Source organism: Euprymna scolopes, chromosome 21, assembly GCF_053919585.1.
Source record: "Euprymna scolopes isolate OS-2025 chromosome 21, ASM5391958v1, whole genome shotgun sequence".
Lineage (NCBI taxonomy): Eukaryota > Metazoa > Mollusca > Cephalopoda > Sepiida > Sepiolidae > Euprymna > Euprymna scolopes.
In genome coordinates, this window is record NC_136502.1 from 491431 (window position 1) to 506958 (window position 15528).

General features: G+C 34.1%; 1 long non-coding RNA gene across 1 annotated transcript; it reads right to left on the reverse strand.

Moving 5' to 3' along the window:
- Positions 1-6351: 6351 nt before the first annotated feature.
- LOC145241952 (uncharacterized) lies at positions 6352-13184 on the reverse strand. The gene is made up of 2 exons (XR_013862618.1): positions 12912-13184; positions 6352-8704 (listed from the first exon to the last, which is right to left on the reverse strand). It is a non-coding gene; the product is annotated as an uncharacterized LOC145241952 (long non-coding RNA).
- Between the last annotated feature and the right edge of the window lie 2344 nt (positions 13185-15528).

Here is a 15528-nt window from a genome sequence, read left to right on the forward strand (position 1 = left end):
CTTAGAACTGCACGCCTGTCTTTTGTTTTCCTGCTTTCCAGCTGTCTATAATATGGTTGTCTTCAAGTCCAACGTGAACGTTTCTGATGAGCCGTTCCACTTAAGTTAACAAATTTACCGAACTTCCATTACTATCGATTACTATATTGTCCTTTTGACTACTCTACACTTTAACCCTTATCCTTGAGTGGCCTATCGGCCTTGATAAGTGGTGACGCCTATGTAAAAAATATATATATATGTATATATATATAAAATAAAAATTACAATTAAATTTACCAAAATATTCCAAGATGGTAAAATTAAAGTATATTATAAATATTAAAGAATTAATATTTATAAACTTATCTATATAGTAGGACTATCCATTTATCTAGTGTTTCCTTTTTAGATTAAATATGTTTCTAACTCATTTCAAAGTGTTTTTAACATATTTTATTAACTGTTTGCTCATATATATATATATATATATATATATATATATATATATATATATAACTACTTAATTTATAACTACTTAATTTAAAATCTCAATAGAAGAGGAGCAGATAAAAACGATAAACAACCAAAGAATTCGCGCATAAGCCTGACGAGTCCTAGAGTGGATGCAATGCGGAATATTCAGTGTAGCTTAATCGCCATATATATTTTATAAATTTATATATATGTGTGTGTGTGTGTGTGTGTGTGTGTGTGTGTGTGTGTGTGTGTGTGTGTGTGTGTGTGTGTGTGTGTGTATGAAAATATAATATAATCACAAACACATACTTAGAATAAAGTAAATAGACAACTGGAGATATTAAATAAAAGTCCATAAATAAATATAGATAAAAAGATATACTAAACATAAGCCATAATGTTAATAGCTATTATTAAAATGATAGTAAAAAAAAATGGAAGGTTAAGCATGGCTTGGGGTAGCTACTGTAACAGTCAGCCGAAAGAGAAAAAGAAATCTGGAAGCTGATTGTGCGTATGAGAATTGGATTCCACTCCAACCCTCTCTGGCACCCATTTTGAATGAATTAGTGCCAGAAGGTTGGCATTAGAGAAAAGGCGTCTTTTGAGGCTTCGTTGGTAAGTCTATTTGATTTAATAATGGATATTCATGTCTCCCTTTAAGTAAAGAGCAAAAACACTTTAAGAGGGAAGAATGAATAAAACAGGATATTAGAATGAGAAAATCCTGATGCATTTTGGGTAAATCTAAATAGACTTATATTAAGCAAATATAAACGTTAAAATTTTCTACTGGTTGGTATGTGCTGGAAAAGTCCCGGCAGTTAATTAAAACTTTCTTATAGAAGTGTTGTTTTAAGTTAGTAGAAGGGAAAAAGATCAAATGAACAGAAGTTTTACTGCGTGTGTGTCGGGCGAGGTTGGGCGAAAGAGAGAGAGAGAGAAATCAAGACGGCGCTCAAAGTTTTAAAAGGTGTGCTCTGGTGGAAGTCATGTGAAATCACACGAAATCACACAGGAGACATGTATAAAACGAGTTGACAGGTTAGGTCAGGGAGAGGTAGAGAGACGAAGGTTGGTAACAGTGGTGATCTCGAACCCGGTGATTGTTTGCTTGCAAAGACGAATTCCTTTTTCTTTTTTTTAATTTTGTTGTCCTAAATTAAGAACACCTTTTGAAGAAAACGCCAAAAGAACGTCTAACCTTGAAGTTTAAAGAAAGAGAATTTAACGCAAAGCGACTCATTTAAAAGAAGATATCAGAGGAAGAAAACAAAAGGAAAGACTTTTAAAGACAAGTAATGAAAGAAAATTTTACTGAAGTTTCAGCCTTTTCTTTAAATAAGATCGTTATTATTTTGAGATAGAAAAGTGAGACTTATTCCATTTTTGTCCATTTTGTTTGTATCAATCAGGGCTATAACTCATTTAAAAGATTGTCTCTTATATTAAGACTACCTTTTATGTATTTTATGTGTTTGTAAATTATCATTTAAGTTAACTTTGTTACCCGTGTTTTGAGAAGCAAAAGCAACAGCTTTTATTCCAGTGTGACACTATGTTCGACTGAGGTCGTTGAGTGCTGGAAATGCAGGAAGAAAATAGACGATAGATGACAAACGAAAAGTAAGTAGGTTTAGCAAGTAATAAAAGAACATCTCTAGACCATGGATGGGAATTTGTTCTTAACGCAGACAAATGGAGAAATAAGGGTAGGGTTTAAATTAAGGTGTGACAAATTGTGATAGCAAACGGACTTAACAATGGACTAAGGATCAAACAATAGGAACGACACTTGACGGGAGGGGGTCAGTCGGACACTTAGTTAAGGCCTAAACTTCGAGGTGGACAGTTAATGTTTAAACACCAATGAAGACGGATCATGATTTAGAGCAGATTGAGAGCCCTTGGACAAACAGAGATGAATTAATTAACTAACCGATGCAAACTGCCTCGACAGTAGATATAAATGTGAACCTCAACGTCTATAGGGGATTTCACATATACCCAGATTCCAACCGATATATACGTGAAGCATCGACGTTTGTGTTTTTCCTGCATTTGTTTAATATTATTTTTATACTTGTGGACCCATTGACGGTCACCAGTGTAAACAAGACTACGACATGGCCAGAATTAGAAGATGAAGATGAAGGAACAAACCACGGTATGTCGTCTGGAGTAGGCAACTTGTCGGTTGGCCCACATGGGGTCGCACCTGTTTAATAAACTTAGACTTAATTACTTTCTTGGTTTAGTTTATTCTATGCTCCTGTTTTTTTGTTTTGTTTTTGTTTTTGCTCATTTGTTGTTCACTCTTTTTCTTTATTTCTGCCTATTATTATTTAAAAACAGATTTTTGTAACGACCCTAAAATCTTATGCTGTTTCCTTGTTGTGAGCATTTACAAACCGCATATAACTTCATTTTCTTTAACATTCTTCTTTGTTGCTTACAGACGTCGATTCTCACCCTTTTCTTCCTTCACCCTTTCCTCTTTTTTTTGAATTTTGGAGAAAGGCCCAGTAATTCACTCAAGTGCAACCAGTTACTTTGCTTCTTTTGTTTTGTCTGTTTTATTTGTATACCTATTGTAAGCTGGCCTCCACCTTTCACTGCGAGGCACCTTCCCCCGTCATATTTTCCTTTTTAAATGTCATGCTTTTCTACCATTATTACAACGCCATTTTAGAATTTAAAAAAATGCAAATCTTTTAAAGTTTTATGTGCGTATTCTCCAAATATTTGCATTATGTTGCAAAGAAATTTGTTATTAAATAATTTGCATATTTTATTTGCGAAATAATTTATGAACTAAATTTAACATATTCTTTACTTGTTACGTTTGTTTAGACATTACATAATATATATATATATATAGAGAGAGAGAGAGAGAGAGAGAGATAGATATATATAGATATATATATATAGTTATATATATAGATACTTGTAATCATCAACATACAGTCCTATTTCGTTGTATCACAACTCATCAGTGCTGCTAGACTAGCACCTCTCTCAAGACGAGGATTGAACCTAGAACTATCGCGCTAATAGTCAGCAGTTCTACCGATCTGACCATGGGAGCGATGCCCGCAAATAACCCTGCCAAATGTAGCTTTCAAACAAACATCTTTAATTAATAATGAAGACAACGAAAGATAGTCTCATTTTAACATTTAATAAACAAACTTTATTTGTCATTTTCGTTAGTAGCTTGGGTAGAAGAGAGAAACGTATGAGTAAAAGAGTTCAGTGTTCGTATGCACACATTTTTTATAATTGTTATGAGGAGTTCCCTGTGTGGAGACGAAGATTAGATATCCGACAATTAGATATAGGTTGTTTAAGGAGAAAGAAAGAGACAGGTGTTCTTGATGAAGATGTAGAATTAATATCATGCCGGCTGGTTGAGAAGAGAACAACTCAGTCCACACGTGTTTATAGCTAGTCGTCGCCGGAATGAAGGAAGCCGCTTAAAGGAGAAAGAAAGGACAAAGACCTCAGCGTGTTGCCGTGTTGTCATGGGTGTGTGAGTTGTATCAACGAGGACAGTTCTTTAGCATGACAAAGAATGTTCATTTGGGTACAGCACATGGAAGCAAGTAGGAGTTTAAAGAGAAGTTTGTTTTGTACTCACGTTAGGCCTGGGGCTAAGCCCCAGGCTAATGTCCGCTGCCCGGCAGGGTCCGGATCAAAAAGGGTTAATGGTTTGTGACTTCGCTTTTTATATACTCTGTCACGTGACTGAGAGCTGGCCTGTGATTGGATAAGCTAGGGAGAAATAGATTTCAAATCTCGAAGTTGTGAGAAGTAGTCTCTACCAGTTTGTGACGGCTGCTACAGATACCCCCTTGTTGGAAAAGTTTTTCGAAGAAATCCAAATATGTATATCGAAATAAAAGAAAGGTTCTTTTATGTGTGTCAGCTGGACACATTCGTCCACCACTTTTTATGTGTGTCAGCTGGACACATTCGTCCACCACTTTTTATGTGTGTCAGCTGGACACATTCGTCCACCACTTTTTATGTGTGTCAGCTGGACACATTCGTCTACCACTTTTTATGTGTGTCAGCTGGACACATTCGTCCACCACTTTTTATAATGATCAAACTGCTTATTTATAAACAAACAGCGAGCCTTGCATTTTTCAGCCAATCAAGTAGCAGATGAGATTATTTACAACAGTGCTTTACCCAAAGCAGGGGGGGTCAATATATATATGTTTTATTTTTTATTACCGTTTTATCTGTTTGATTACATATGTTTCAGATGTTGGACCATGTTTACGCTCTAACAGCCTCGTCAGACCTTACAGAAGTGGTTGTTAGTATTAGACAGAAGTGTTTTAGAAGAAATACGAAAAAGAAAAAGGGGGGGGGGTTGAGGTAGGAGATAATAAGGGGGGAGGGAGACGGGTATTGACAATATTTCAGTTTTGAAGGTTAAGATACATTAGATTGTATTGTGTGGGGGGGGGGTAGTAGATTCAGGTAGGTGTGGGTGGAGATATATGGATATAGGGAGGGGGAGGTGGAGAAGGTATTTCCAAGTTCCACAGATAAATTCTCAAGTTTGAAAAGATACACCTGAAGAAAGTTGAAGATTACATCAGCTGAAATATTGCAAGAATAACACTCAAGATGAGAATAGTAGTCCAAATAATCCAAATAATTATCCTTGTCTAAAAATTCAGAAAACTAATACGGATTTCTTCTTTCTAATTCTCTTATCATTTTGTTCTAGCTAGGGATAGGGCATCTTACCAGATGCCAGACATTCAACTACTATCTCATACATTCCTACCAAGAGATCCTTTTAATATTTTAACCAATCCTTTAAGTGCAATTGTTTGTATCTCTCTTGCACTTGGTTCATCAGGTATATTTACCAGGTAGTTTTTTAAAATCTTTTTCATGAGTTTGTTTTCTCCTAAAATTACTGGAATGATGGAAACTTTCCTAAGATTCCAGTTTCTTTTCATGATGTACATAAGACTTTCATATTATATAATACATAAGACCTTCACTTTTCACTCTTAACTCTGTTTAACACAGTATCATTGAGGTCACTAACTTCTACTAAGGTTACATCTTTCTCCTGCATGTCACATATCACTATGTCAGGCTTAATAGCTCAGTTTTTTATCGCATAGTTGTAAGAATCGCATAGACATAATGGATGGTTTATGATTTATTTCCAACAGGATATGTTCCCAGGACTTGCTACAGCATTCGATATTCAACTTTTTATAAATCATCCAGTAGAGATCTTTACACACACCCTTGTGTTGGGTCGTATAGTAACCATCCCCCAGTAGAACCTTACAACTGGATGTCAGGTGACTCACACTATCTATTTTTCATTGCTGTGACTTCATTCATCTTCTTAAAAGTATTGATCATCAAACCTTTATTATATTCTCTTGATCATATTGGAGCAATCCTCTTTTCCTCTTTTTACCAAGTCTATTGAATCTTCCTTATCTGTATAGTCCTGGGTGAATTAATCCAGAACATACTTGGCACACTGTTGGTTGGCTCATTTCAGTTTTTTGCAATGAAAGGTATTGGTGTATTTTGGTAATTTTGGAGGGTTATTTCCATAGCAGGCTTGTTTTGTGATTCTGTCTCATTTTTAAGACAATCTTGTCCAAAATCTTTGTCCAGTTTCATGATGGAGGGTGTTTGGCTGGCTCTTGTTGATGTTGATGTGCCATCTTGAGGTTTGGATTCAGGCAGCTCATCAGACATTGCTCAGTGCTCAAAAGTGGCACAATGATGACGGTTAATTTCTGAGAGACCCATGCCTCCTGCTTCTCTGGGCAGATACAGTCTAGGCAGACACTTGTTTCTGAATGTTAATCGGTACAATGTACAATATTTTCCTTGTTTTATTGTTTAGTCCATTTGTCTTTTTGTGGTCAGTCAACAATACGAAAGCTGTATGCTATTACTTAGTTATGCATTTTTAAGAACAGTGTCTACTAGGTATTCGAGTTCTCTCCAAATAGACATTCAAATAGGCATTTAAGTTATCTCCTCTGTTACTCTTGTTACTTAGTGGTTAATTACTAGAGCTATGACAACAGAATATTCTTTTCATTGTTTTGACTCTCGAGTAAATATCCGACACAGTTAATAAATTGAGAATCACATTGCTCTATATATAAAAGCATATAAGATATCAGTGGATACACACTCAAGTCAAAACAATGAAAAGAATATGCTGTTGTCCTATCCCTAGTAATCATTAAGTAACAGGAGAAATCTAATCTCTTTTGATTGAGTCTTATTGGCATCCTGAACTCAGGCTGTCGTCCCCCTGGCTTTGATTAATGGATTTCTTAGTTATGTATTTTTAAGGAGTGTCTTGTAGGTATTCAAGTTCTCTCGAAATAGGCATTCAAATTCTATGCAGTAGGCATCCAAATTTTCTCCCAAGTTATCTCCTATAGGTATTAGAGTTCTCTTGTTATTTAGTGGTTAACTCTTTTCACTTTGACTTTAATTAGCGGATTTTTTAATTATGTATTTTTGAATGACGTTTCGAAAGCAAAAATTTGAAAATGAAGCTGCACAAATGCTGCAAGCAAATGGGCTCTCATTTGTGTGTACAAGCTATTGCATTTTCAAAATGGAAGGCGTTAAAAATGCTAAACCACAAACGTCACATAGATATTATTTCTCACTTTTTTTTTAATTTGCTTCAATTAGTTTCAAAAGATCAAGGTGCTAACACTTGATTTAATTAAGATTTGGATTTATATCCGATGGCCCTTTTAAGAATAAACGTTGCCTTTTCAACTGTATTTCATTACAGCTCAATCTTCCAGGGATTGTTTTCAAGTATTTATTATGTTTTTTTATTAGGCCAGTGTTCCTATTACAACCGGTATAATGTTGATTTCTTTTAGAGACCATGTCATTTTTAAATCATTCTTTAGGTCCTGATATTTTGTTATTTTTGTGTTCAGGTCTACTAAGGCCATAGTCATTTGGAACTGTGACATCAATAATGAGTGCAGTTCTTTTGGGCTTGTTCCATATTACAATGTCTGGCTTAATGGCCTTGTCTTTTAGGTATCTGCCCGTCTGTATGTCTTTGTTATAGAACACTGTGACTTTTCCATTTTTTGTTTTAATTTTCTTATCACTTTGTTTTCCTGGGAATGGGGCATTCTACTAGATGCCAAACATTCTCCCGTTAGTTTATTTACTCCAACCAAGAGATCTTATTAAGATTCTAACTGTCTCATTAAGTGCTATTGTTTGTATTTCTTTTGCACTTGGTTCACTGGGTATATTCGCCAGATAGTTTTTGAAATTCTTTTTCATTAGCCCGGTTGCTCCTATAATGACTGGTATGATTGATACCTTCTTAAGATTCCAGTTCCTTCTTATATCATACATAAGTCCTTGATATTTTGTTATTTTCTCCCTCTCTGCTCTGTTAAGGTCAGCATGTGTCTTTTCAAGTTGGTCACAACGGGAAACACAAGTGTGCAAACATTGCAAGAGTACAGCCACTACCCAGAATGTGTTCGTAAATGTCTTTTTAAACCTGAAATAAACACAAACTGATATCCACAAATTTCACAAGCAAATTGTTTCTCGTCACTGTGTATGCGCATGTGCGTCTTCAAACGGCTTTTGGTCGCAAATGATGCATCACAAACATTACAAGTGAACGCTCTCTCACCGGTGTGGGTTGTGACATGGATTTTTAAAGCCGAACTTCGGAAACATGTATAATCACAAACTTCACAAGAAAATATTTTTTCTTTGCTGTGTATTTTCTTATGTTCATTCAAGCTAATTCGCTGTGAACAAGTATAATCACAATAATTGCAAGAAAATGATTTCTTCTTTGTACTTCGTTTCTCTCTTGCGTGTGTCGTGACATGTTTTGATAACTTCCATGAGGCTGAACATGCATAGCCGCAAACTTCACAAGAAAAAACTTTCTCTTTACTATGAATTGTCTTATGCAGCTTCAAGCTCACGCCATCCAAACATTTATATTCACAAATGTTGCAAGAGTATCGCTTTGCATCTTCATGTTTTTGCAAATGTATTTTCAAATATATAAGCTGTGAAAATCCGAGGCCACAAAACTCACAAGAATACTGTTTGCTTTGAGGTTTTGACGTGACATTTTCTGTAATTTTGTCTTTGGTGGAGTCAGATTCCAGTTTGATATTTTTCTCTGGTGCAGTCATCAGTCTTCAGGTGCACAGCAAATCTGGAGTAGAAAAATAAATAAATATAAGTGGGTTGTTCCAAAAATAAACTTTTTATACCTAAAAGTACTTAACGTTCATGGAGAATATAAGTTGGAACAGATACCTTGAGAGTATTGCCAAGGCTGCTGCAAAGAAGGTTAGCTCCCTCTACCATGCTATAAAGTTACTTATGCCTGAAGGTATCCTGTACTTCTACAAGGCCACCATTCACCCATGTATAGAGTATTGTTGCCACATTTGGGCTGGTGCTACTAGTGTCTCACTCTTAGCCAAGGTTCAAAAGACAGTCGCCAACATAATAGGTCCTGCACTATCAACTAGGCTTCAGCCGCTGTCCTATTGACGAAATGTTGCATCCCTCTGCCTGTTTTACAAGTATTTTAATGGTAGGTGCTCCGATGAACTACAAGCCCTTGTCCCTCCTTGAAGTAAATACCCCTGACAAACCCGACAAGCAGCAAAATCCCACCCCCAGTAAAAATTTAATCTAGAAATCTCCTGCTCTAATGGTTTCTTCCCTGAAACTGCTAGACTTTGCAGTTTCCTTCCAGGTTCCTGCTTCCCTGACTGTACTGACATGCAGAAGTTCAAGTGTAATGTAAACAGACATCTTGCTGCTCAACTCCCTACATAGTATCCCTGAAGATTATGTCCCAGATAGTAGTCCCCAACATCAAAGTGGCACTATGTTTTGTTTAATAAAACAGAGCAATCAAAACAAAGAATTGACCTGATAATATAATAAAGTTCTATGTAGTTTTACCTTTTCTTTTTTAATTTAATTTTATATATTAAATAAAAGATTAACTGGATATCTGGCATTGCCCAGTCATACAATATGCTTAAACATGATATTTTAAGTTATGCCGATTGCATATGTATTATTATAGAATCAATCCTCTATAGAATTTTCGATAAAAAATATTGTAAGAATGTTCGTAAACTTTTTTTAACAAATAAATTTTACTTACGTTTGTTTAAAACATTTTCCCTTAATCTGTACACTTTAAGTTAACATTGATTTTTGTAAAAATATTCGGGCAGAATTAAAAAATAAAAAGCATTACTCTTGGAAGACTCCTAGTATAATCCTTTAAAATAACAAGAGTTTTTTGCAAATTAGTTTACGGGGCAAATTATTCCTCATAATATATAATATTCAATAGAGGATTGATTCTATAACAATACATATGCATCCGCATAACTTAAAATATCATGTTTAACATATTGTATGACTGGGCAATGCCGGACATCTCGTCTTTTATTTAATATATAGAATTAAATTTCAAAAAATGCAAAAATAAACATTTTTAAAAAAATACAAAAAATATATAATCAAACATATTTCTTTCTTTTTTTTAATTATATGCGATACATTCATAAAAGTAAATCAACTGATATTCTTATTTATCATATTTATTATGTTTAAAATCAATACTGAAAAGAAACAAACATAAACTTAGAACTTTTTTCATTAGGGATGCAAAAATGTCTGACACTACTTACTTCGGGCATTTCGTTACTTAGTAATGGCTCCATTGAGTGAATAAGCATCATTGCCACATATTTTATTGAAAATAAATAAAACTATTCCGAAGAAGAATTCTTCTAAAATAAAGATTATTTTTTATCTAGAGTTTTAAAATTAAACTTGAATTGTGTGAATATTAATTAGAAAGGACTTGTTCTCGATATGCACTGGCAAGACTTCCACAGAAAAAGGAAGTCGAAATGAAACTGCTTTAGTTAAAATAACCAAAACCACAAATTTATTCGGATATTTAAAATTAAATTATAAACACACATTAACCTACTCGGACGTGGCCTACGTAAATAGAAAGCTGTTCCACTAAAGATATGCAACCTGATGACGTTGCAAAATAATGTACTATGGTCACAGTTAGATGACGATTATTACGTGGACTGTTTTGTTTTTTAAATTAATAATTAAATACATTTTTTTAAAATAAAACTTCATGACAGTATTTTACCTGCATAAATACTTCCCTTTAATTGCACATATCTAAATGTAAGTAAAAATTTGGTAAATTTTTACTTACATTTAACCTTAACGATCACTTGTAAAATGACAACTTGAACAGGTTTTGGGGTATGCTGAAAACGAATATCGTATTTAAATTTTTCTTAAATAAGTAATTTTTCAGAAATTTAGTAATTCAATTCCTTACGCACAAATATTTGTGTGTACAAAAATGGCTATCAGTGATAATATAAAGGAATCGCATTGTTTAATATCCGGAAAGCTACTTTTGCAAAAAAATTTAAATATGATATTCGTTTACAGCATACCAAAAAACCTGTACAAGTCGTCATTTTAAAAGTAATTGTTAAGGCGGAAAATAAGTAAAAATTTACCAAAAATTCTTTTAACTTTTTGGGAAAAAAATTGTAGAAAAACCAAGTTGTCTTTTTTGAATCTATTAAAATCTATTATTCTTGAGCAATTTGTTTTGGGTTTTTTTTCATAAAAAAAAACCTGAATTTTATCATATGAAAAGAAAAATAATATAAAACTTTTTCTATTATTTTTAATAGAATTTTAAATTTTCCAAAAAAAAACACCATTCACCACCATTTTTATCTCGATGGATAACGCATTTATATATTTTTTAAAAGGTTTTTGAACCAATTCTTTTAAATAAGATTTAGGACGATTTACTATAAGAATATGCAAAAATATTATAACAGAAGTACATGAATTTCAAATAATTTCATCTTTTATATCACTCTATAGATTTTGTATGGCGAAATTAAAAAATCCAAAATTTAATGGCAGTTAGGAAAAAACTATGGTAGCGTTTACATGAATAAATGAAGTCATTTAGTGCTGTAAATTTCCATATATTTTTACCGTTTGTTTTGATAATTAAGTAAAGAATCAACTTTATAAGGGTTTAATTCGTTTTTTATAAGCGATACATATTTGTTCCGTACATAATCCCCAAAGTTAAGCAACAATGAGGTTGCTCAGTACAAGATGGGTGACCATTTTGGGAATGCTAGGCGTGTATGTATTGGAAACAACTCCTGCATCTAGTATCATGCTTGGTCATCTTAACTTTGTCTTGCCATCAGGACCAAATGTTTCTGGACGAGAGAGTGTGGTAGATGCAAGTCCCTCACACTTTAAACTAAGTCAAGCGCAAGTCACAGCAAAAACAAAAAGGGAGAGATAACAACTGTTTGTAGGCCTTTATGGTCTACCATAGGTGAGGAAATATCACATAACAAATTGCTGAAAGAAATTATCGTATTTTGAACAAAATGCGCAGTGATTTGTCGATTTTTCTCTTTTTTGGTGTCAAAGCATTTCCTATTATATATGTATATTAGTAATATTGGGCTCACTAAAAGAAAATAATTAATTTAGTTTTCAAAGATTTAAAAGTAGTGTTTATATATATATATATATATATATATATATATATATATATATATATATATATATATATATATGCTAATCTGGAAGAGCAATTATTATTAACATATTCAACAAATTGCACACTTCAAAACACAATGGATAAAGAATTGAACACATTCAAAATTTGGATTTTCTACCTTAAAATCTGATGCGTGCGCAGTTGTTTTTGTTGGGTTTTTTATCTACAATCCTCACCCTCACCACAATACAACATATTTTGTTCAGTTTCGGCTGATTATTTTAAGCATATTTCTAACCACAAATAAAGAAAGGGGTGGTTGTAGGTTATATATATATATATATATATATATAGATATATATATATATATATATATATATATCGATTATGAAAAAAAAAGTACCCCATTATAAGGTTCATTCTTCACTTAATAATCGGTGAAAATTTCGTATTGATTATATAATTACTTGACTTTTGGTAGATTTTTTAAGAGAGACTCCATCAAAAAATACTTACTCCCCCTCCTTCCGTTATCGCCGCGCCTAGTTTTATACATCCCTCGGTAATTTCTTTGAGAATTAAAACAGAAAATAACTATCCTCTTAATAGTTGTCTATGACCTAATTGTGGCCATTGTACTTGATTCTGCGAGGTCAACAAGTTACGTAACGGCTTTTTACTTGCGTAGGCCACGCTCGAGTAGATTAATATGCGTGTTTACTAATTAAATAACACTTGTAAAGTAAATGACTGCACGTTGGCAAACAAATGAATATAAAGGGGGGTGGGTAAAGACTAGACCTACCTGTTTTTAATGAATTGATTAAAACCCAAAACCTGCGAAATGTGATTTCCAAGGCTAAGGCTCTGTGGCGCGTTTCTGTCAAACGATAGAAGCAATAATATATTACAATTGAGACAATGCAGAAATTAGAACTTCATAAACACGTGGTTTTCATTTTACTTTTTTGCTAGCTGTGTTTTAACTGTTTTACACGTGTAACAGTAACATAGAAGCTGTACAATACATCATCAAACTGGAATTATCTCCTTTCACAACGGCGCACGCGAGTGAAGAGTTCCAATAAAGGGAGAGAACTTTTCTTCTAATACGTTACGATGACAAATTGCGAAACATTTATGAATACATGAATCGAATCATATTGTAGAAAATTATTCATCGCACTTAGAAAGAGACCAGAGCATTAGCATCGCAATTCATTTTTGTTTACACATACGGCGGACCTGAACGAGTTTCTCCCCTTCGCATCTGAACGAATATTTCTCCTGCTGTAAAATTAATTCCTTTTCACGTTTTTTTTTTTATTTATTATTTTTTTTTCTGACTGCGGATTATCGTCGATAACAGACTTAATTTTCATATTAGCAGGAATTTTTTTTTTTTTTTTAAGTTTATTTAATGACTTTTAAAGTGGGGGATCACTTTTCAATAATAACGTTCTATTAAATTGATACTTCACTTTGCGGTCGTTCTTCATTATAAATTTTTCTTAAATAAATTATTTTAGTTTGAATTATTACAATTTCTTTTCATTCTTCCTTATAAATTTTTACATCAAAGCGAACACGTGACACCTTAATAAGGAGAGTTGTGTTGATTTATTGCAAAGTGGGGTATCAATTTAATAGAATGTTATAACTGAAAAGTGATCCCACGCGTTAAAAGTCATTAAATAAACTTTTTTTTTTAAATTCTTGCTAATATTAAAATTAAGTCTGTTATCGACGATAAACCGCAAAAAAAAAAAAATAAGAAACCATGAAAAAGAATTAAGTTTACGGCAGGGGGGGGGGGCTCGTTCAAGTCCGCCACGTAATCATTCGTTTGAGGTTAAAAATCGTCGTAATTGTCCATAATAGCCAACAAAGCAAAAAATAAGGTGAAAAAATTGATATGCTATTGTTGCGGACCAGGATATAAATACCCTAACCTCACTACAAGAAAAAATAATGAAACGAATTGAATGAAGGAAACAAAGAACTCAAATGCTGGGATAAAATAAACATGTCGTTTATTTTCTGTTGAGAAATGAAAGTCTTGGGTGTACACGTGTTCATTCAGCCATTGACAACTATGTGCATGGAAGGAAAGGGGAATGTAATAGAGAAACGCGAAGTGGTAAGCCGGCCTGTAGAAAGAGAGGGTTAAGCTCAGTAGAGAGTCGTGCACATGTCTGTTGATGGACCAAAAGGAAGGGGAGATAGAGTGAGAAAGTCAATCCAGGTTATGGAGATAAAAAGTGTATAAAGTGTACGCACTGTCTGTTGGCTTTTTGTCCCACATAGTAGCAAGTGGTGTGAGGTACGCACGTGCGCACGCATGCTGAAAAGGCACGCTGTCGGTCCATAGACCGACCAGCTAGGAGGCTGGTCTGAAAAGGGAGAAGCCGCTTATTGCTCTTTCTTTTATAAGTGTTTCCGCTGGTCTTTTGCGCATGTGTGGATTTCTTTTGAAAGGGGAAGTGACGTCGTACATGTGCGTATGTAAGCGTGTGTATATACACGTGAATGTGAGTGTATGTACGTGAACGTGAATATATGTATGTGTGTGGACGTGGGCGCGTATGTATATGACAAGTAATATAGCTTGAAATGTGAACGCGTGTTTTTGTGTGAGACTAGAAAAGGCTCGCGCAATACTCCCCTTCCTAGGAAAAAAAAATATATATATATATGCAGTGTATATATATATATATATATATATATATATATATATATATTTGTAAGTAATGTTTTTGGCAATTGACTGTTTGTCCTGTTTTTTTGTGTGTGTGTTGGTGTGGTTGTTTGAAAAAAACGTCAAAAACGGAATGTCAAAAACGGAGTGTGTTCGTAAAAAAGTACTTACGCGTGGAAAAGGCGTTTACTCTTTTTTTAGGGTGATATTTGTTTGGTTGTTTTTTTGTGTGCTCACATGTGCAACGAATTGCTTGGACAGTGAAATGAATTGTTCATTTGGAAGGAAAATTTTTGTTACGTTATTGACGTTGTGTGTCAAGTTGACGGTATCTTCGCAAGTGAGTCTGCGTTAATGTGTGCATTGTTTGTTGAACTAGGTGTGGTTGCAAGCTGTCAATGAAACTTCCAAGTTGTGAGTTTATCAGCGTGCGTGGTGCATCTCAACTCGTATTGTTGATTCAACTTCTTCCTATGTGTTGATAGGGATGTCCTGTTTCTTTGTTGTTGCGTCTGCTGTGCGGGAGGGAATGTGTATAGGCCTATGTGATTTTGCTCCTCGCGTTTGTTGCAGGGTAATGTCAGGAAACTGCGAAAAATGTTTGTCAAGCTCGAAGTTTTCTTTAAATTCGGTATGAAGTTGAGAGTTCCGTGTTTATTTTTCTGCTGTGTCTGACGAGGGGTTTCGTCATTGTTGTTTGTAGTAGTTATTTCTGTCGGTGGTA